The sequence below is a fragment of the Tamandua tetradactyla genome, chromosome 6, assembly GCF_023851605.1.
Source record: "Tamandua tetradactyla isolate mTamTet1 chromosome 6, mTamTet1.pri, whole genome shotgun sequence".
Lineage (NCBI taxonomy): Eukaryota > Metazoa > Chordata > Mammalia > Pilosa > Myrmecophagidae > Tamandua > Tamandua tetradactyla.
Window position 1 is genome coordinate 147458479 of NC_135332.1, and position 24467 is coordinate 147482945.

At 37.3% G+C, this 24467-nt stretch overlaps 1 long non-coding RNA gene across 1 annotated transcript in view; it reads right to left on the minus strand.

Moving 5' to 3' along the window:
- Window positions 1–923: 923 nt before the first annotated feature.
- Window positions 924–24467, minus strand: part of LOC143686422 (uncharacterized) — a 30633-nt gene continuing 7089 nt past the window's right edge. The window contains exons 2-3 of the long non-coding RNA XR_013177131.1: window positions 8297–8385; window positions 924–1074 (exon numbers count right to left, since the gene is read on the minus strand). This is a non-coding gene — a long non-coding RNA (uncharacterized LOC143686422). The remainder of the gene's footprint in view (window positions 1075–8296; window positions 8386–24467) is intronic.

Sequence of the window (24467 nt, forward strand, 5' to 3'; positions counted from 1 at the left end):
TGCCCTGGCGGGGGGTTTCTTTTAACCCTTTAGCAGATGTAATTTGCTTTGAGCTCTTCATTTTGTAACCACTGGCCAGTCTGTTTCCTCAGGGAAAGCTGGTGGTTCCATAGATAATTACCTGCCAGGGTGGCTCTGCGGTTCTTTCTCAGTCCCCATTTCAAGAAATAGGCTCGTTTGCTTCCTAGGTGTTCTGCTTATATTTTAGAATGGAGTTAGTTATCATTTTTAATAGTCTCCATATTTGTGGCTGGTTTAGAGAACAAGGCTGTGGGACCTGAAAATGAATATAGAGTTTATAAAAACTTTCATATCCATATCATTTACAAGAGACTATTTGCTTCAAATTTTTTCCCCTCCTGCTTGTATTCTTTTTATCTAAAATATTTTTATTGAGAAATCTTCACACACCATGGTATTGGATGTAGTAGTTCAACCATAGTATAATCGATGGCTCACAATATCACACAAAGTTGTGTATCCATCACCATGATCATTTTTAGACCATTTGCATCACTTCAGAAAAAGAAGTAAAAAGAAAAAAGAAAAAAACTCATATATCCCATACTCCTTGCCTTTCCCTCTCATTGACCCACAGTATTTCAATCTTCCAAATTTTTACCCTTTATCTCCCCCTATTATTTATTTATTTTTTATCCTTTTCTTTTTCTTTTTTACTCATCTGTCCATACCTTGGATAACTGGAGCATCAGATACGAGGTTTTCATAGTCACACAGTCACATTTTAAAAGCTATATAGTTATACAATCATCTTCAAGAATCAAGGCTACTGGATTACAGTTCAACAGTTTCAGTTACTTTCCTCTAGCCATTACACCATAAACTAAAAAGGATATCTATATAATGTATAAGAATAACCTCCAGGATAACCTCTCAACTCTGTTTGGAATCTCTCAACCACTGAAACTTTATTTTGTCACACTTCTCCCTTCTTTCTTTTGGGCAGGAAGGCTTTCTCAATCCCATGATGCCAGGTCTCTGGGAGTCAAGTCCCATGTTGCCTGGGAGATATACAATCCTGGGAATCATGTTGAGTTCACCTGCCGAATTGACCTAGAGAGAGAACAACAAAAGAGGTTCTCAGTGGGTGACTCCTAGGCATAATTATAAGTAGGCTTAGCTTCTCCTTTGCAGGAATAAGTTTCATAGGGGCGAGTCCCAAGATTGAGGGCTCAGACTATTGAATTGGTTGTCCTCACTACTTGCTAGAATATCAGGAATTCCCCACATGTGGAAGCCTAACATTTCCTCCTCTCTCCCAAGTCCCCACAGGGGACTTTGCAAATACTCTTTTATTCTCTGCCCACATTACTCTGGGGTATACTGGGGCGTCACACTAACCTGTACAAACCAACAAGATCTCATGATCTATTCAAGATTCCATGTAATTATGGTGTTCAAGTAAACTGACCATACAAGTTAAATTAGATAATGTGCTACCCAAAAATATAAATTTTGCACCAAATAAACATCTCTCCCTTTGGTCTCACACAGAATTGAAGTTTGAAAATATTAACTACCCTTTCTCAACATCTATTTGAGAATCTGAGTGGTGGAGAATTTTGGTTAAAGCCCTGGAACCATGATTGACTACCTGTTTGACTTTCGACATATTATTGAAAACCTCTCATATCTACCTATAAGTTTTCCCATCTGAAAAACATGGAAAATAACCTCTTCCTCTCAAAGATAGTAAGTGCATGTCTTTTTGTGGGTGTGTGTTGGGGGCTTGGCCCTCAGGTAGAGAAGAGGATCAGGTCAGGGCCATACTTCCTCAGGGTGGTGTGCAGTGAGGCTTCAGCAAAATACTTTGCAGAAGTGACTGTCACTGATGTCTGTGACCACAGAGTGAAAACAAAATTATTGCTAAATCGTTCAGATCGGTGGGGCAACAGAAATAGTATCCTTCATGGGACTAGCCCGTAGAAGGTTTTCTGTAAGCACGCATGGACACACTGGTGAACAGAGCCAGGCAAGCTCACAGAAGGGACTGGAGCTTTGAAAGGAAAAGCAGTGGAAAGTTGGAGAAGCAGAAGGGGAGAGGATAGAACAGGTAAAATACTGGGAGGGAAAATGGGCCTCGTTCAGTGAGGTCCTGGGTAATGGTTCCTGAGAAGGAGGAAGTGATGGGGATGGGAAGACCAGGGGAATAACTGGAATAGGTGGAACTGGAGGGTGACACATGCACAGGCAAACACCCAAGGAAGAGAAATGTCCCAGACAAAGCATAGGCTTTGATTCAAAATATATTTTTTGATCATAACTACATGCCAGGCAAGGTGGCATGAAATAAACAGAAATATATGGCTCAAAAAACCCACAACATTTGTAGGAAGAGATTATAGGTGGTAAGTTGAGACGTTCTGATATTTCCTGTGCTGGCCAATTGTAATGCCTGGAATTTCCAGGATTAATCAAGTTAAGTAAGACCTGATTTTTAAACCTGTGTTCAAGGAACTTGAATTCAGGAGTCCCATTAACTTGGATGGGGAAATACGATATCTTCACTTCCACTATCACCTAACTGAAATTTCAGTAATGGATTTGTCCATAAACTTTAGAACTACCTAAGACTTACCTAGGCAAGAAGCCTACTTAATATTTTATCCTTAAATCACCTAGAGTGCTTGTTATACAGATTCTCACCCTCATCCTGAGGTCTGGGAATCTGTATTTCTAGTAACACCCAGACAATACAGCAATTGAGATTACAGATATTTTCATTTTATATTACAACTATTTTGGATATTTCCAGATATGATTTAGTCTCATCATGATTGGAAAAAAAAGTTATTCCCAAATCTTTCAGCTCAGTGGGGCAACAGAAATGACCTTCATGGGACTAGCCATTGAAGGTTTTCTGTAAGCACGCATGGACACACTGGTGAACAGAGCCAGGTAAGCTCACAGAAGGGACTGGAGCTTTGAAGGGAAATGCAGATCAAGGGAACTGCTTGATTTGCCTCTAGATCTTGTTTTTTAACTTATTAATAAAAAGAAACATGTATTGCTATTTCACATTTAAGAACTTCTTTTTTCTTTAGAGAAGTTATGGGTTTACAGAAAACTCATGCATAAAATACAGAATTCCCATTTACCACCCTTTTATTAACACCTTGCATTAGTGTTGTACATTTGCTATAATTCATGAAGAGCATTTTTTATGATTATACTATTAACTATATAGTCCATCATAAGAACATATTTTGATAACACTATTTCAAAACAATTGAATTCCTTTTTATTTTATGCACTTAAAACCATTATTCTGTGATGTCTACAGAAGGAAAAAAAAGAATTGAGGCATTGAAGATCACAAACAAAAGCTAATGTGCATAACAGTTACTGCTGTCCTTAAATACTCAAACGAGTTTTATCTATTAGGGGGTCCAGGAAGGGAGGGTACAATAGAGCAGATGAATTTTGATGAAGGAAAGAGAAAATAAAGATCCGCTGAGGACAGAGCTGGGTGCTGGCACCACACCTGGGACTTCGGTGCCCTGGAAAGTCATGCTACAAAAAAGGAAAGGCAGTTACCAAAACAAAACAAACAAAAACCATCTTTCTGCAAAGTTATTGTAAATTATGGGATGATGCCCCAAGAGTGAGGGAGAAGAGTGTTCCCAAAAGTCTGCCAGCCTATGATCTGCTGTATTGTCTGGGTGTTACTAGAAATACAGATTCCCAGGCCTCAGGATGAGGGTGAGAATCTGTATAACAAGCACTCTAGGTGATTTAAGGATAAAATATTAAGTAGGCTTCTTGCCTAGGTAAGAATATTGAAATAGAGCTGTAGCTTTCCAGGGAAGGACTTAGTTCCAATTGACATGTTAAGTTGTAACTGCATTCCCCAGAAATGAAGATTGCAATCCCTGCTGGTTTATAATCCACCTCCCCACCAGGGTGGGTGGACCCTCCACCTCCAGGAATTTTAATTTCTGTGTCATTCATGAATACATGGTACCATATCTTTCTTTCAAAGCCCCACTTTGGGGCTTCCTTGGACTAGATGATTCTTTTTAGTAGGTCTGAATTCTAATGACACTTCTAGTCCCTCTTTTATAGAGTGAAATATTTACTTATTAACAAATTCTTATTATGTAAGTTATAACATTCTAACCTTAATTAAATGCAATATCTTAGAAGGTTTGAGGAATAGATACATAGTATGTTTCAAAGAGAGATTTAAATTGCCATTTTCAGGCATTGGAATGTGAGGAAGTATTGTCACAGATTTAACATGAAAGCTGAATATTTAACATTCCTATGTAATAGCCATTCATTGCATTTGGTTTGAGAAACAGCAAGAACAAATGAGGCACAAGGGGAAAATACTGTTGTTTGTGTTAAAGGTAATGAGAATTTATGATAAAAGTCAAAAGCCTCTTTAAAGACCTAGAAGAGCCTCTGCCCACTAGGAAAGTGCTTTCTCTTTAGTACCCACAAGATTTTGTGCTTTTGGTCACACTGGAAAAATTCTTTTTTCCTAGTGTTGTTTGAGTTCTGCATTTTGGTGCCCAGAGCAAGGAAGTGAAGTAATACATGAGACACACACAACAGAAATGTAAAGAATGTCACTAGCCAATATATGTAATGTATAACAAAGACATTTTTATTTGCCTAGGGCTCAGAGTTTTGCCAGAGGATTCCTTGAGGAATTAGAATTCGGCTCCTCCTTTCCCAAATCCAAAGATGTATCTTAGCCAGTTCCTCGGTATTCATTCTGTCTGGCCTAAACATAGCATTTGACTGCTAGTAAAACCTCATTGTGACATTCCAATGGCATAATTAGTGACAATTTCGACAATTTTTATTGGGTATCTTTCAAATATCCCAGGGCCTGGGCTAACGTGCATTGGCTCATTGACTTTTTACAATAGTTCATTTTTACAGAATGGGATTTTATACTGGCTGGCACAGAGTAAACATTCAGTGAATGGTAGCTATTGCTTTTAATCATCATTATTACTTTTACGAATAACTTCTATATAATGTGACCAGGAAAATTTCAGATTTTGAGTTGGGCTTTGGAAAATAGGTTCAGTTTTGGTAGCTAGAGATAGATGGAGGCAAATAACAGTCTAATATAACCCAAGGCTGAAGGAAAGATACTCTAAAGTGTATTTGAATCATTAAGAATAAACCAACTTAACTGTACCAAAGAGATTGTCTAGAGGCAGTGGTGGCTCAAAGCTATGTACCCCCCCAAATATGTTCTTAAATTTACCCTATTTCTGTGGGTGTGAACCCTTGCAAATAGGACTTTTGATGAGGTTACTTCAGTTAAGGTGTGGCCCAATTGAATCACGATGGTTCTTAATTCTATCACTGAAGGCCACAGAGAGGCAGAAAGACACAGGGAACAGCCAGAAGCTGGAGAACCAAGAAGCCAGAAGAGGCCACCATCTACATTGCCATATGACAGGAAAGCCAAGCCCCAGAGCTTCAGTCTTCTGAGAGCCTTGATGACACCTTTATTTTGGACTTCTCCTAACCTCAAAACCATGAGCCAATAAATTCCTGTGGTGTAAGCCAATCCATTGTACGATATTTGCTTTAGTAGCCAGGAAACTAAAACAGAAGCATATTTGGAGCTGTGCCTGAAAAAATACCTTAGGGCCTAACATATGTTAGGTTCACATGTCAGCTTGGCCAGGTGATGGTGCCCAGTTGTCTGGTCAAGCAAGCACTAGCCTATCTTTTACTGTGAGGATATTTCATAGACTTAATTCATCAATCAGCTGACTGCATGTTTGATTGATTATATCTACTATCAATTAAAGGGAGTGTCTTCTGTAAAGACAGACATTTAATCCAATTAGTTGAAGGCTTTCAGGGAGAGGTGATGACTTCTGCAGTCAGAAGAAAGAACTTTCGTCTCTACTATAGCCAGCAAGGATCTCTTGGGGAATTCATCAAAGACCTTCATTGCAGTTGACTGCTTGCAGCCTGCTCTGTGGAATCTGGATTCATGTATCCCCACAGTTGCATAAGACACTTTTTAAAAATCTCATATTATTTATAGATATCTCTTGTTGGCTCTGTTTCCCTAGAGAACCCTGACTAATACAGGTTCTGATTTGGGAGACTTGCTAGGCCAGGGAGTTTGGATATAATTAAAAGGCCCTGCTAATTCATCAGCAGTTTCTGAATGAAGAGCTGTTCTGGAATATATCAGAAGGATGGAGAGTGGGGAGCTATGAAGAAAGATAAATTTTAGAGACTATTGCAGTGGTCTGAAGTAATAAACCTCAAAACTATTTCAGGTTTGAAGGGATAAAGTCAGAGGCTGAACCAGGATAGCTGTTAGAACAGAAAGGAAGGGGTGTTATGGGAGACACCCCTTGTGTGTGAAAGAGGACCTGGCAGGACTTGGAGCCAGTGAAAATTTTGAGGAAGATGGAGATATCAAAGAGGAGCTCAAAGTCTTAACCTTGAAAGGATTACAATATGGTTTCCAGAAAGAGAGGAAGATTTTTGGATAGAAATTGGTAGTTCTGACTTTGGACACATTAAATTGTGTGTGTCAAATACAAGTATCATAAAATTTACCATTTTAATCATTTTTTAAAGTGTGAAATTCAGTGGCATTTAGTACATTCACAATGTTTTGTAACCATCACCACTATTTAGTTTCCAAATATTTTCATTACAGTTGAAAGGAAACCCTGTACTCATTTAGCAGACACTCCCTTATCCTCTTTCCCCAGAGCCCCTGGAAGATACTAATCTATTTTCTATTTGCCTATAATGGGCATTTCATCTAAATGGCATCATATAACATATGACTTTTGTGGACAATGTTTGTTTTTTTTAAATTAGAGCAGTTGTATATTTAAAGAAACATCATGCAGAAAGCAAAGCGTTCCTTTAAATGCCCTCTCACACCAACAGTTTTCCCTGTTATTAACATTTTGTGTTGGTATTTTACCTTTGTAACAATTCATGAAAGAATATTATTATAATCATGTTAATAACTGGAGCATACTGTTTACATTGGGCTGTACAGTTTTATGCATTTGTGTGTGTAATTTATATACATGTCGTAATTTATATACAACCTAAAATTTCCCTTTTTTCCCCTTTTCAAACATGCAATTCAGTGGTGTTAATTACAGATACCAAGTTATGCCTCCACCCCCATTTTCCATTGGCAAAACTTTTTCATCACCCCGAACAGGAACTCCATTCCAATTAAATATTAACTCCCCATTCCTGTCTCCCACTTGGCCCTGGTAACTTGTATTCTAGTTTCTGATTTCATTAATATGCTTATTCTGCTTATTCTTATAAGTGAGATCAAACAGTATCTGTCCTTTTGTGTCTGGCTTATTCTCACCTCAAGGGTCACCCATGTTGTAGCATGCATCAGAACATCATTCATTTCTCTGGCTGAATAACATTCCATTGTATATATACATCATGTTTTGTTTATCCACTCATCTCTTAGTGAACACTTGTGTTGCTTTCAGCCTTTGGCAATTGTGAATAGTGCCACTGTGAACACTGGTGTGCAAATGTCTGTTCAAGTCCCTTCTCTCAATTATTTTGTATATACCTAGAAGAGGAATTCCTGAGTCATATGGTAATTCTACACTTAACTTTCTGAGTAATTGGCATACTGTCTTCCACAGTGGTCACCAGGCATCCTTAGGGCCACTCATCTTCTCCTATCCTCCATGCTTCTGAATGGCGCATAAGAAGATTATAGCAGCTTAGGAGAAAGAGGGTAGTTCTGTGGTGTAAAGACTGTGGGTCTTACGTTGATATTTTTTATTTACAAATTCTTAAAAAAATCTCAATCATCTTTGAAGATGGCAATTATATTCTTTTTTTTGTGTGTCACTATCAACATCATCTTGATGGTGATTGAGTACATACAAATAACTGAAACACAGATTCAAACTGACGTGAACAATAATTTGGAAGTTCTGAGGTAGAGCAGACTTTGCAGTTGGTTGGTTAGTGGCTCAACAAGGTAATTAAGGACTCAGGTTTTTCCCCATTTCTCCTCTCTGCCACTCCCCATGGATATCTCATCCTCAGGAAGATGCAGACAGGGGCAGCAGTACTAGATATCATAACAGAACTATGAATATCTAGCAGTTCTAGCTAGCATAACAGGAGTATGAAGAAGAGAAGCCACCTCTTTCCTGTAGCTCTTTTCTAGGAGTGAGGGAACAATTTACAGACACTTCCAAACAGACTTCCCCTAATGCTGCCTGGCCAGAATAAGATCACATGCAAATACCATTGACAAGGTAAATGGCCTTACCATTATATAAACCAGATCCACTTCTGACAGTTTCCTCTGAAGTACTTGGCTAAATGGAGAAATATGAGTTCCTGGACAAAACTGGGATTCTGTTAAAAGGAAGCAGAGAATGGACTTTGGGTGGATAACTCATATGGAGGATACATTATTAGTCTCTAGAACTACAAAGACATGTTTACTTACAATCCCTGTCTGAAAGGAGCTTTTAATCTAATTGGTGACAGACACATAAAAAAAATGACAACGAGGCTTTTAGTATAGTGTTGGACCCATAGCAGGCACCCCCCAAAATTTATTGGGTGAATGAATACATAGTAATACAGCCTAAATGCTAAATGCATGCTACAGAGATCCAAAAGTAGACTTGTTCAGCAAGTTCTAGGGCAATGATTATCAAATTTAATGAGGTCCTTAAAATTCAGATGCCCAGCTACAGTCACTCAAATTCTGATTCAATGTGTTTCATGGGCCCCAGGTATTTGCATTTTAACTAGAAATCCAGGTGGTTCTTGTCCATGTTGGTGTAAGGGTGTGATGGGAGTTGGTAGGTGTAAGTCCAAAACTAAAAGAAAAAATAATCATTTAATGACTCATCAAATTAAAGCTGTAGCTATCTATTTTATGATATTTGTGAAGTGGTTGCTAGGATCCACAAAACAGTGTTTTAGAGTTCTCATCCAACACCATATGTGCAAAGGTATATTAGTCAGGGTTCTATAGAGAAACAGAACCAACAGGAGATATCTGTAAATATGAGATTTATAAAGGTGTCTCATGCAAGCATTGGAAAGGCAGAGTCCCAAATCCACAAGGCAGGCTGTGAAGCTGGCAGCTGTAATGGAGGGTCTGGATGAACTCCACAGGAGAGGTTTACTGGCTGCAGAAGCAGTGAAAAAGTTTCTTCTTCCTGGGAAAAAAAAAAAAGCAAAAATCCCCAACTCCAACTGATTGGATTATCTCATTGGCGGGCGATGTGCCTTAGTTGATAACAGATGTAATCAGCCACAGATGCAATCAATTGACTGATGACTTAATACACCAGGCTTTATCAACCAGTCATACAACATACTTGCAGCGATGGTCAGGCCAGTGTTTGCCTGACCAGACAACCGGGCATCATCACCTGGCCAAGTTGACACCGGAACCTAACTATCACAAAGGGATATTATGCAACTTTTCCCTGCAGGGCCTAAAGTTGTTGACTGTTGAGGGAAAGGTGAACTATATCTTAACAATTAAACAGTGTTTCCAAGTTTGAAGGTATCTGTTTTATTTTAAAATACATTCACTTGTAACATTATCAGATTGCTTTTTGATAAATGAATGGAAACATTTGTTTTTAATCTCACTTTCCCCCCAGATTTATCTGTAATTGTCTGTCCTTTGCAAACTTACAGATGTAGAGATAGATTTTTGGTTCATCCTTCATTACAAAATTTACATTTATTGAAAGATAAATTAGGTTTGCCACAGGGATTATTTAATATCTAAAGTGAAGGGGCAAAAAGCCTAAATTCCAACTAAAAAGTTAATACATGTTTGCTTTCATGTAACCAAATTTTCATTTATATTCCACTAATGTTTATCTTCCTTTCTTAATTCACCCTTTACTTCCTGTAGTCATTCTTTTTGCTGGATAGGCATGTGTAATATATTTCATTTTCTCAGTGAGTTCACTGGCATTGGAAATGACACTATTTTGGACTGGATCTCTGTAAAGCCTAGTTGGAGAATATATATAGTAATCATAATTATGTAGCAGTTATGATTTCAAAGCACTCTTACTTCTATTATCTCAATATACTCCTGCACCCAAGCCTTAAAATTTATGAAATTTTAATATTAATCCTGTTTAAAAGGTTCAGAACTTGACATTTTCCCAGGATCATATAGACATTAAGTAGTGGAGCCAAGAAATGTTTTTTTGTTTGTTTGTTTGCAACGGTGCATTTTGTATAAATTTAATGTTGTGGGATTATTTTTTAACTTTGAAAGATCATCTCATGAGCTTTTATACAGACTAGCTGTAACTAGATACTCTGTAAGTAAATCGTAAGTAAAACAGGGATTGTTTTAGTGCAATATAGGGGTTTAACGATCCTTTAACTTTTAATAGGAAATAGATTGTGAACAATTCACATAGCTCTTTAGATGTGGCCTGTGTGGAGCCTCTGCAGCAGCTTTTTCCTGGAGGCTCAGGGCTCTGCTCCAATCTCCAGGACCAACCCTTGAAAAGCAGAGATGGAAGGGCCCTAGCCCACCATGAAGAGATTCATGATCATTACCCCCATGCTTAACTGACCTGGAATCTCTGTTCTGGTCACTTGGCTACTGCCTTTCCGAGACTCAGTTGCCTTCCTTGAATTCCAGTTCTATTTGTAACAATGATAATAAAAATGATAATGATAATTATTCCTAGCGTTTTAGGGCAGTCACAGGGTGCCAGATGCTTGCTTAAATGCATTATATTATACATATTATTGCATTTAATCCTGCTAATCAGCACATGGCTGGGGGAGGAAAGATGAGGGGGGAGTTGCAGATGAAAAAACTGAGATTTATCCATGTTGAAAAATGGCATTTCTGGGCCCACCTTATGCCTTGCATCTCAGCCCCAGCCTAATACCCAATCCTTCTATTTTAGTACTCTAAAACCCTCCCTCCATTCATAAAAATAACATGACCCGCTAGATAATCAGAGAATATATTCTCAGGTGTTAATTTCTCTAATTTGTATTAAACACAATGTCAACTAAAATAAAATTGTATTATTTTTCCTTTTCATAGCACATCCCCTTCCTGTTTGAGAACCCCTACTCAAGAATCCCAGTCCCACACCCTGAATGCCTTTTGCTGAACAGTTCAGGACTTGAATCCTAGCACTAAACTCCAGGCCAACAGCTCATGGACCTTCCTGAATGCCTGCCTGAGCCTCCTGTCACTATGCTGTCCTGACATGACTTACTGCATATTGCAATCCTCCTTTTGCACCATCATATGAACCCATACTGACCTCATGGTGGTACACCTGAGGTCTGTTCCTGCATTCTCCAGATGAGATTTTACTAACTGGTCTAGAGTTATCTCATACGTTGCAGATTGTTCTTCTCTTCCCAGCTCCCCCAGTATTGCACCTCTCTTTTACCCCTACCCCCAACAATGACTGCTTTTCTCCATGCCTGTGTAGTGTGTTCCATTCTCCATCAACTAACAGGCAAAATCTGATTGTATCTTGAGGTATGACCAAGTTCTACACAGAGACCAGCCTGATCTCTGACCCCAAATTCTACAGTTATTAAAATGGATTATTAGCTCATTTCAGTTCAGTTCAATATGTATTTATCAAGTAAGAGCTTGGGGAATTGCCAAGAATTAATTTATCTTATCAGCTAGCAAATTAGCCTGCCACAGTTAATAGATCCTGGTAGAAGACATAAAACTCCTGGATCAGAGACAGAGGACAGCAAACAGCAAATGAGCTTTACCCTATTTACATCCATTCCCCTTGCCTCCATGTCCCACAGGAGTGATGTGGATGGATCCAGTTGGATGCCTGGACATACAGTGGATTATGTTACAGGAGAAAAATCTTGACTTAGGGAAGCTGAATCTTTTATACTGGACAGAATACTAATGTACAATGTTAATAATAGTGGAAACTGGATGTAGTGTACGTGGGAATCCCCTGTACTATCTCTACAACATCTCTGTAAATCTCAACTATTCTAAAATAAAGATTTTATTAAAACAAATGTTTTTTTTACCTGGCCTTTGTTCTGGAGGGAGACACTATCTCTGTCTTCCAACACTGTTTGTTACATAAACATCCTTGTAAAGAGAATTGAGAACAAAGGCAGTCAGTGCCTCGGGCTGGCAATACATGCAGAAATGCAAGAAACCCATGAGAATTATCTTCCCAACAACACCGACTATTCCTTTTTATACTGTCTTGGCTTCTGGTGAATTTTCCATAGACCACTCTAGTTAGCTAATAGTCTGGAGCACATCTGTTATCTTTGTCCTGTATAGCATTTAACTAAGGCTATTATCAACAGGAATCTAATCTGCAGGATGTGGCCACCCTGCAGTGTTGACCTCAACCATGTTCCTTTGAACAAATCCCTTAAACCACGAGGGTCTACCTTAGAAAGTTGGGAGGTTTCTCTTTAAGTTTCAGTATTTGGATCAAAATATTCATGTAGGTACCACAGGATGTATTAACATTTGTACAGACTCTGCCTTGGCCCATAAAAGGAAGGTTAAAGAAATTCTATTTTCTGTAACGTCCATAGCCAATAACGTTGAAACTAACCTGAATGTCTTCCAGGGCCAAGATGGTGTCCCTGATCACCTCAATGAAAGCAAAAGACAAATTTTCTACCATCTTTGCTAACTGGATGACTTCCATTTTAGCAATAACTGGATGCAGAGTGTGCATAAATATGAGTCAGTTATCCCTCTGGGAAGCGCTCCAGGTGTGTTAGTTTGGAAGCTGCAAGAATACGATATACCAGAACTGGAACAGCTTTATTATTATTATTTTTAATTGATTTATTTATTAATTTAAAAAAATTTAACAACAAACGAACTAAAACATTAACACATGATCATTCTGTTCTACATATATAATCAGTAATTCACAATATCAGCACATAGTTGCATATTCATTATTTCTTAGAACATTGGCATCAATTCAGAAAAAGAAATAAAAAGACAACAGAAAAAGAAATAAAATGAAAACAGAAAAAAGAAGATTATACATACCATGCCCCTTACCCCTCGCTTTCATTGATCACTAGCATTTCAAACTAAATGTATTTTAACATTTGGAACAGCTTTTTAAAAGGGGGAATTTAAATAAGTTACAAGTTTACAGCTTAGGAAGTGAAAGTTTCCAAATTAAGGCACCAACAAGAGGTTACCTTCATTCAAGAAAGGCTGATGGGTCTGGAACACCTCTGTCAGCTGGGAAGTCACATGGCTGGTGTCTGCTGGTCCCTTTCTCCCAGGCTCCATTGCTTTCAGCCCCTGTTCCTGTGGGGGTTCCACACTCTACTTCTCTGGGGCTGGTTTTTATCCTTTGGCTTCTCTTGGCTTTTTCCAGGTTCTGACTTGCTTAACGTTTCATGGTGATGTCTGCTGGGCTCCAAGCTTCTCCAAGCATCCATGTCTCTATTCTCTGAAGCAACTGTTCTCTAAACGTCTACATCTGTTCTCTCTGTGAGCTCTGAGGCTTCTGTCATTTCGAACTCTCTCCAAAATGTTTCCTCTTTTAAAGGATTTCAGTAAACTAATCAAGATCCACCTGGAATAGGTGGAGTCACATATCTACCTAGTTAAAGGTCACACCCACAATTGGGCATGCCACATCTCTGTGGAAATAATCTAATCAAAAGTTTCTGCCTACAGTGTTGAATCAGGATTAAAAGAAACTGCTGTTCCCTTAAGATTGAATCAGTGTTAAAACATGGCTTTTCTGGGACACATAATATTTTCAAGCCGACACACCAGGTAATCAAAGACATTTCATTTTGGGGGCATCTCCACAATTATCTGAGGACTACGTGATCTACTGAGCAAGTCAAGATAATGCCTGGATTCTATGCAGGAAATACAGTCTTAGGCATAAACATGGTATCCCTGGAAAGAAAGTATTGTTCACGATTGTTGGAACTCCCCAAATGGGACCTACACCATACAAGGGGCACAGGTTGATAGGGCCAGCAACATCATTTGCGGGATAATTGTTGAGTCTTATCATTCTAAGCCCTTTTGTATATTTGAGTAATCCAGTTTAGTCCTTGTTTATGGAGAAACTGCTTGAGGGCAGTCAACCAAACCTGTCAGGCTGGGTGCCATTTATCTATCCCAAGGAATGACCAAGCAATGGTTATAAAAAGGGGCATGAGGAAAACATCCAGAAGTAGTTGACAGGTGTTTTGTGTGGGAGGTGTAGGAATTGGGGCCATTTTCTACTGTTTCTGAAAGACTACTTGATAGGGAAATGGGAATCAATGGTCAGAGACATTGGATTGGGGACGCTGACCCAGCTGTGAGTTAAATTTAGGGTACTTGCAACAGTTTTGGAGAGTCATGCAGGGAAGTTTTCCTTCATAAGGAAGGCTCCAGGGATGATTCTGAAAGACAAAAACCCTTAAGGACTTTGTTCCTCCATACTTACTTAGTTCTAAAGTATTATTTCCCCAGGTACTAGGTTATTCTCCCTCCATAGTCACAAAATCAGTGTGTTCCATTCTAGGAGCTATAACCTCACCTTTTCCCCAATCATTCCCACCTCATACTGTGACTTTCAATCTGGAAGAGTCATGCAACAGAGACAATAACTTTTTTGTAAAATTTAGAGACTCATTATATCCCCACTTGAGCCTGTATGGGCCAATGCATGGAGACTTGGCAAGGAGAGTACTCACAAACTGGTCATTATCCTTATGTTTTTTGTAACAGTTGTTTGCTAGGGGCTAGAATCTACTATCTCCCTAGGACAAACATGAATACTAGTCACTATAATGGAGCCAACTTGAGGCTGTTAGATTAGTGAGGAAGTGCCTCTGCCTAGAGAATTAGTAACAACCATGGACCTATTTGGACAGCTGTTTTTGAACCTACTTCAACATGGCCTGCAACTACTTCCTCAATTCCTCCTCATTAACAGGCAATAAAGCAGAGGACCATATGATTTGGCCTTCAACTCTTTTTCAGAGACTATATAATTTGGCTTACTACCAATTCCTAAGAGCTTCTCTCAATTTCTATTAATCTATCCCTGAGGTCCTCATCCTTTCTCTTCCCCATTCACATTACCAACACCATCAAGAATTGTGAAGGTCTGAGGTTTTACCCTACAAGTTAGATTGGCCAATCATATTTTCATGGATGCTGACAGAAGATGCAAGACTCCCAGGCCACAGAGAGAAGACTTTATTATTGACAGCACAGCAAGAAGCATGAGTATTGCCACATTTGCATCAGTTTCCCTTGACTCCAATTCCCACAAGAGATAGGTGGATGGGCCCAGATGGATACCTGGACATATAGTGGGTTTCATTAAAAGAGAGTAACCCTGAGCTTAAGGAAGCCAAATCATTGTTTTTAGTTATTTATTTAAATTTTATTTTACACCCTTGAAATAATTTCAAACTTACAGAAAATTACTAGAACTGCCGTAAACCCTTCAGTCAGATTCCCTGAATGTTCAGATTTTGCTACATCTGCTTTACCATTTTTTCTTTCTGTTCATCCATCCCTTAAAAAACATTATTCTAGTAACATACAATCTAAAGTTTCCCCTTTCAAACACATTCAAATATATAATTTTTTTTGCATTCTCGATGTTGTGCAACCATCACCACCATCCATTACCAAAACATTTCCCTAATATTAATTCTCAATTCCCTACCTTCACCTCTGCCCCTGGTAACCTGTATTCTACTTTATGACTCTATAAATTTGATTATTCTAATCAGTTCATGTCAGTGAGATTGTACAATATTTGCCTTATATCTTAGTTTATTTCACTCAATATGAGTTCTTCAAGGTTCATCCATATCGTTACATGCATCAAAACTTCATTTCTTTCTATGGCTGAATAATATTCAATTATATGTATATACCCCATTTTTAAATTCATTCATCAGTTGATGGACACTTGGGTTACCTATCTTTTGGCCATTGTGAATAATGACAATATGAACATTAGTGTACAAATACCTGTTTGAGTCCCTGCTTTCAATCCTTTTTGGGTTCATACCTAGAAGTGTGATGTCTGGGTCATATGGTAATTCCATACTTTCTGAGGAACTACCAAATTGCTTTCCACCAAGGCTGCACCATTTTACATTCCCAACAACAATGAACAGGTGTTCTTATTTTTCCATGTCCTCTCCAATACTTATTTTCCATTTTCTGATTAGTAGTCATTCTGGTGGGTATGAAATGGTATCTCATTGTGGTTTTGATTTGTGTTTCCTTAATAGCTAGTGATGTTAAGCATCTTTTCATATGTTCACTGGCCATTTATATATATCTTCTTTGGAGAAATGTCTATTCAAGTCTTTTGCCCATTTTTAAAGGGGTTATTTGTCTTTTAATGTTAAGTTGTAGGATTTCTTTATGCATTCTGGACATTAAGCTCTATTGTATACGTGGTTTCCAAATATTTTCTCTCATTCTGTAGTTTCTTATTAGTTTGTGTGCTTGTTTGTTTTTTGCTTCATGATGAAGTCCTCTGATGTACAAACTTTTTTTTTTAATTTCAAAGAAGTTCCATTTATCTATTTTTTCTTTTGTTACTCATGCTTTTGGTAAAAAGTCTACTTTGTAGGCACTATTGTCTAACACAGGGTCATGAAGATATTCCCTAAATTTTCTTCTGGTAGTTTTATAGTTTTGTTATTGTATTTAGGTCTTCAATCCAATCTGAGGTTTTTTTTGTATATGGTGGGAGGAGGGGTCTACTTTTCTTCTTTTGCATATAGACATACAGTTTTCCCGGCACCATCTGTTAAAGAAACTATTCTTTCCCCATTGAATTAACTTGGCGTCCTTATCAAAAATCAATTGGTCATAGATGTGAGGTTTATTTCTGAACTCTCAATTTGATTCAATTGGTTTACAAGTCTGTTTTTGTGCAGTACCATGCTGTTTTTTTTTATTAGAGAAATTGTCAGTTTACAGAAAAAGTGTACATAAAATACAGAGTTCCCATATTGCACCCTGTTATTAACAGCTTGTACTAGTATGGTACATTTGTTACAATTCATAAAAGAACATTTTTGTAATTTCACTATTAACTATAGTCTATCTTTTACAAAAGGGTTCATGGCATTATACAACCCTATGTTTGTGTCTTAAATTTTAATTCCAGTAACATATACAACCTAAAACTTCCCCTTTAATCACATTCAAATATGTCATGCAGTGCTGTTAATTATGTTTACAATATTATGCTACCATCACCACCATCCATTATGAACACTTTAGATAGAAACTCTGTAGATTTAAGCATTAATTCCCCATTTCCTTCCCCCATCCCAGCTCCTGGTAACCTATATTCTAGATTCTGACTCTATTAATTTGCTTATTCTAATTTTTTCATATCATGAGGTCATATGATATTTGTCCTTTTGTGTCTGGCTTATTTCATACAACATAATGTCCTCAAGGTTCATCCATGTTGTTGTCATATGTCTTAGAAGTTCATTCCTTTTTATGAATAATATTCCATTTTATGTATATATCATGTTTTATTTGTCCATTTATTTGTTGATATATATATACTTGGGTTGCTTCTATCTTTTGGCAATTGTGAGTAATGACACTATGGACATTGATGTGTAAATATCTGTTTGAGTCTTTGCTTTCAAATCTTTTGGGTATATACCTAGAAGTGGGATTGCCAGGTTGTATGATAATTCTATACTTAACTCTCTGAAGAACTGCCAAAATGTCTTCCACAGTGGTTACCCCATTTTACTTTCCCACCAGCAATGAGTGAGTGTTCCATTTGTCTGCATCCTCTCTGATACTTGTAATTTCCCATTTTTAAATAGCAGCCATTGCAGTGAGTGTGAAATGGCATCTCATTGTGGTTTTGAATTGTGTTTCCCTAATAGACAGTGATGTTGAGTATTTTTTCATGTGCTTTTTGGCAGTTTGTATGTCTTCTTTGAAGAAATATCTCTTCAAGTCTTCACCTATTTTTTAAATGGGTTGTATATCTTTTTATTGTTGAGTTGTAGGATTTCTTCATATGTTCTAAATGTGGTCTCCCTTGAGTAAATTGTCTTTTCACTTTCATGATAAAGTCCTTTGATGCACAAGGTATTTTTTTCTAGCTCTGATGAGGTTTCATTTATCTAGTTTTTCTATTGTTACTTGTGTATTTGTGTAAAGTCTCACAAACCATTGCCTAATACCATGTACCAAAGACGCTATTTGAGTTGATTTTTTGATATATAGTGAAAAGTGGAAGGTCTACCTTCATTCTTTTGCACATGGACATTCAGTTTTCCCAGCACTTTCCTGCAGACACTATTCTTTTCTCATTGAGTGGACTTGGTACCCTTGTTAAAAGCAGTTGGTCATAAACGAAATGGCTGATTTCTGAACTCTCAATTAAATTCCATTGGTCTATATGTCTGTCCAAGCTGTTTTGATTATTGTAGCTTTGTAACAAGTCTTGAAATCAGTAAGTATGAGTCCTCCCAACTTCATTCTTCTTTTTCAAGATGGTTTTCACTATTTAGGTCCTCTTATTTTTCCGTGTAATCTGATGATTGGTTTTTCCATCTCTGTAAAGAAGGCTGTTATAATCTTGATTGGAATTGTGTTGAATCTGCAAATTGATTTGGATAGAATTGCTATCTTAACAATATTAGTCATCCAGTTCATGAACCTAGAATGTCCTTCCATTTATTTAAGTCTTCTTTGATGTTTTTTAGCATGTGTAAAACTGCATATGATTTTTACATCCTTGATTAAATTTATTCCTAGATATTTGATTATTTTAGCTGTTATTTTAAATGGAAATCTTTTTCTTGAGTTCCTCTTTAAATTGTTCATTGTTAGTATATAGAAACTCTACTGATTTTTGCATGTTGATCTTCTACTCTGCCAATTTGCTGAATTCTTTGTTAGCTTTAAAGGTTTTGCTGTTGATTTTTTAGGATTTCCTGTATGTACAATCATGTCATCTGCCAAAAAGAAATGTCTTTTATTTTATTTTTCTTGTCTAATTGCTCTGGCTAGAACTTTAGTACAATATTGAATAATAGTGGTGACAGTGGGCATCCTTATCTTGTTCCTGATCTTAGAGGGAAAACTTTCATTCCTTTACCCACGAATTTGATGATAGTTGTGGGTTTTTCATATATGCCCTTTAACATGTCGAGGAAGTTTCCTTCTATTCCTAGCTTTCTAAGTGTTTTTATCAAGGGTGCTGGATTTTTTCAAAATTTTCTTTTTCTTCTTTAATTGAGAAAATCATGTGGGCTTTTTCCTTCATTCTATTAAAGAGGTGTTACAATAATTTATTTTCATATGTTGAGCCACCCTTGCATAGCTGGGATAAATCCCACTAGATCATGGTGTGTAATTTTTTAAATGTGCTATTGTACTTGGTTTGCTCATATTTTCTTGAGGATTTTTAAATCTATTTTCATAGATCTGTAATTTTCTTTTCTTGTGGTATCTTTAACTAAATTTGGTATTGGGGTAACAGAAAGAGTTAGGGTATATTCTCTCTGCTTCAGTTTTTTTGAAGAGTTTGAGCAGGATTGGTGCTAATTGTGCTGGTGACTTTTGGTTGAATTCCCCTATGAAGCCATTTAGACAAGCCATTTAGCTTGTCTATGTTGGGAGGGTTTTGATTATTGATTCAGTCTCTTTAGTTGTTATTGGTCTTTTGTGATCTTCTATTTCTTTTTACATCAGTGTAGGTAGTTTGTGTGTTTCTTGGAATTTGTGCATTTCATCTAGGTTATCCAATTTGCTTGTGTACAGTTTTTCATTGGATCCTCTTATAATCCTTTTTTTCCTGTGGTGTTGGTAGTAATGTTTCCTCTTTCATTTCTGATTTTTGTATGTGGTGCTTTGGAGCTATATACTCAAGAAAAATATGTACCTAAACTTAATCCATTCCTGTGGGTATGAACCCATTGTAAGTAGGACCTTTTGATAGGTTAGTCTGGTTAAAGTGTGCCCCAACCCAATTAGAATGGTTCTCAATCTTGTTACTGATTATAACAGAATGAAATTTATAAATAGAATGAAATTCAGACAGATAGAGAGAAAGTCACAGAGGCAGCAGTCAGAAATTGAACATCAAAAGAATATGGAAGAGGGCGGTGCGACAGTGGCTCAGTGGCAGAATTCTTGCTTGCCATGCCAGAGACGTGGTTTTGATTCCTGATGCCTGCCCATGCAAAAAAATAAAAAATAAAAAATAAAATAAAAAGGATATGGAAGAGAAGGGAGAGGACAGGGAGGCTGTCATGTACATTGCTATGTAACACTGGAGCGAAGGATCACTGGCAGCCATCCCCAGAATGCTATTTTTTAGGAAGAAAGCATTGCCTTGATGGTATCTTGATTTGGACTTCTCCTACCCTCAAAACTCTATAAATCCCCATTGTTTAAGTCAACCCATTGCATGGCATTTGCTTGAGCAGGCAAGATGACTAAAACAGCATCCTCTTTCATATTTCTTTGCCAGTCTAGATAAAGTTCTGCCAATTTTACTGATCTTTTCCAAGAACCAACTTTTGTTTACTGATTTTTCCCATATACAACCTTCCAAACTAGCACTTTCCACCCTCTGAGCCCTAAAGAAGCCATGTTTTTCCCATATGCAACCTTTCAAACTGGCATGTACTGATTTTTTATTCTTTATTTCATTTATCTCTGCTCTAATTTTCATTATATCCTCCCTTCTGCTGGCTTTAGTTTGCTCTTCTTTTTCTAGAGCCTCCGGTTGTGATATTAGGTCTCTAAGTTGAAATCTTTCTTCTTTTTTTATGTAAGTGTTTAGAGCTCTAAATTTCTCTCTCAGTACTGCCTTTGCTGCATCCCACAAATTTTGGCGTTTCATTTCATTTTCATTCACCTCTGGATATTTCCTAATTTCATTTGAGATTTTTTTCTTTGATCCCTTGGTTGTTTTGAGTGCATTGTTTAATTTCCACATATTTGTGAATTTTCCAGGACTCCTTCTGTTATTGATTCTTAGCTTTATTCAGTTGAGCTCAGAGAAAATACATTGTAGGATTTCAATATATTTTAATATATTGAGACTGTTTTGTGACCTAACATACGTTCTATCCTGGAAAATAATCAATGTGCACTAGAAAAGAATGGTATTCTACTGCTGTTGGTGAAGTGTTTTATAAATGTCTGTAAATTCTACTTGGTTTATAGTATCATTCAAGTCTTCTATTTCCTTTTTGATCTGTCTAGATGTTCTATCCATCAGTGAAAGTGGTGTATTAAATGCTTCATACCATATTGTAGAACCATCTATATCTCCCTTCATATCTATCAATATTTGCCTCATATATTCTGGGGCTCCACCATTAGATGCATATATATTTATAATTATTTCTCCCTGGTGAATTGACCCTTTTATCAGTACATAGTGAAAATCTTTGTCCCTCCTGCCAATTTTTCTGACTTGCCAATTTTATCAGATTTTAGTAGAGCTATTCTAGTTCTCATTTGGTTACTATTTGCTTGGTATATATTTTCCCATGCTTTCACTTTCAACCTTCTCATGTCCTTGAATTTAAGATGAGCGTCTTGTAAATGGCATATAGTTGGGTTGTTCTTTTTATCCTGTTAATACAGGGCTTTATTTTGCCATTTTCTTTTATATCTTTGTAAGTATTATACTTTTTTTGACCCTCCATTCTTCCATTAATGCCATTTTTACAATAAATGATTTTTTAATTCTTTTATTAGAAAGTGTTTAGGTTTATAGAAAAATAAAAATGTTCCTATATATAACCCTATTATCAATACCCTGCATTAGTGTGGTTCATTTGTTATAATTCATGAACAAAAATTTAAAATTTTTACTATTAACTATAGCCCATCATTTACAATAGGGTTTACTGTTTGTGTTGTACAGTTCCATGTTTGTATTTTTAAAGTTTTTATTATAGTAACCTATATAAAGTCCCAAATTTCCCCCTTTTAACCACATTCATATATATATATTCAGCACTGTTATTTACATTCACAATGTTGTGCTGTCATCACCACCATCCATTACCAAAACTTTGCAATCAACCCAAATAGAAACTCTGTGTAATTTAAGCATTATGATATGATTTTTTGTATCATGCCATTTTTTAAAAATTTTTTTATTAATCAAAAAAAAAGAAAAGAAATTAACACAACATTTAGAAATCATTCCATTCTACACATGCACTCAGTAATTCTTAGTATCATCACATAGATGTATGATCATCATTTCTTAGTACATTTGCATCGATTTAGGAAAAGAACTAGCAAAACAGCAGAAAAAGATAAAGAATGTTAATATAGAGAAGAGAATTAAAATAATAATACTAATAAAAAAATATATATATAAATAAAAAAAGGAAGAAGAAAAAAACAAAAACAAAGATACAAACAAACAAACAAACAAAAAACTATATTTCAGGTGCAGCTTCATTCAGTGTTCCAACATAGTTACATTACACTTAGGTATTATTGTGCTGTCCATTTTTGAGTTTTTGTATCTAGTCCTGTTGCACAGTCTGTATCCCTTCAGCTCCAATTACCCATTATCTTACCCTGTTTCTAACTCCTGCTGGTCTCTGTTACCAATGATATATTCCAAACTGATTCTCGAATGTCGGATCACATCAGTGGGACCATACAGTATTTGTCCTTTAGTTTTTGGCTAGACTCACTCAGCATAATGTTCTCTAGGTCCATCCATGTTATTACATGCTTCATAAGTTTAGTCTGTCTTAAAGCTGCATAATATTCCATCGTAGGTATACGCCACAGTTTGTTTAGCCACTCGTCTGTTGATGGACATTTTGGCTGTTTCCATCTCTTTGCAATTGTAGATAATGCTGCTATAAACACTGGTGTGCAAATGTCTGTTTGTGTCTTTGCCCTTAAGTCCTTTGAGTAGATACCTAGCAGTGGTATTGCTGGGTCGTAATCCATTCTGCCAGTCTATGTCTTTTGATTGGGAAATTCAGTCCATTAACTTTTAGTGTTATTACTGTTTGGATAATATTTTCCTCTAACATTTTGCCTTTTGTATTATATATATCATATCTGACTTTCCTTCTTTCTACACTCTTCTCCATACCTCTCTCTTCTGTCTTTTCGTATCTGACTCTAGTGCTCCCTTTAGTATTTCTTGCAGAGCTGGTCTCTTGGTCACAAATTCTCTCAGTGACTTTTTGTCTATAAATGTTTTAATTTCTCTTTCATTTTTGAAGGACAATTTTGCTGGATATAGAAGTATTGGTTGGCAGTTTTTCTCTTTTAGTAATTTAAATATATCATCCCACTGTCTTCTTGCCTCCATGGTTTCTGCTGAGAAATCTACACATAGTCTTATTGGGTTTCCCTTGTATGTGATGGATTGTTTTTCTCTTGCTGCTTTCAAGATCCTCTCTTTCTCTTTGACCTCTGACATTCTAACTAGTAAGTGTCTTGGAGAACGCCTATTTGGGTCTATTCTCTTTGGGGTGCGCTGCACTTCTTGGATCTGTAAATTTAGGTCTTTCATAAGAGTTGGGAAATTTTCAGTGATAATTTCTTCCATTAGTTTTTCTCCTCCTTTTCCCTTCTCTTCTCCTTCTGGGACACCCACAACACGTATATTTGTGCGCTTCATATTGTCATTCAGTTCCCTGATCCCCTGCTCAAGTTTTTCCATTCTTTTCCCTATAGTTTCTGTTTCTTTTTGGAATTCAGGTGTTCCATCCTCCAGGTCACTAATTGTAGCTTCTGTCTCTTTAGATCTACCATTGTAGGTATCCATTGTTTTTTCCATTTTTTCTTCTTTGTCCTTCACTCCCATAAGTTCTGTGATTTGTTTTTTCAGATTTTCTATTTCTTCTTTTTGTTCAGCCCATGTCTTCTTCATGTTCCCTCAATTTATTGATTTGGTTTTTGAAGAGTTTTTCCATTTCTGTTCGTATATTCAGCATTAGTTGTCTCAGCTCCTGTATCTCATTTGAACTATTGGTTTGTTCCTTTGACTGGGTCATATCTTCAATTTTCCGAGCATCATCCATTATTTTCTGCTGGTGTCTGGGCATTTGATCAGATTTCCCTGGGTGTGGGACCCGGCTGGTTGAAAGGTTTTTCTGTGAAATCTCTGGGCTCTGTTTTTCTTTTCCTGCCCAATAGGTGGCGCTCGTGGCGCTCGTCTGTCTGCGGGTCCCACCAGTAAAAGATGCTGTGGCTCCTTTAACTTGCCAATCCGAATCTCGCAGTCGGCCCGGGAAACCGCGTGTGGAGGGGGGGTCGCTGGCCGCCGTGGCTTGGAGGAGTGCCGGTCCAAATTGCCCAGCTGGCCCGAGACGCCAAGCATGGCGGGAGGGCCCCGCTATCCAACGTTCCCAGTCAGACCAGGGAGCCACGTGCATGGAGGGGACCCCAGTCGCCAGCCGCCCCAGCTGGG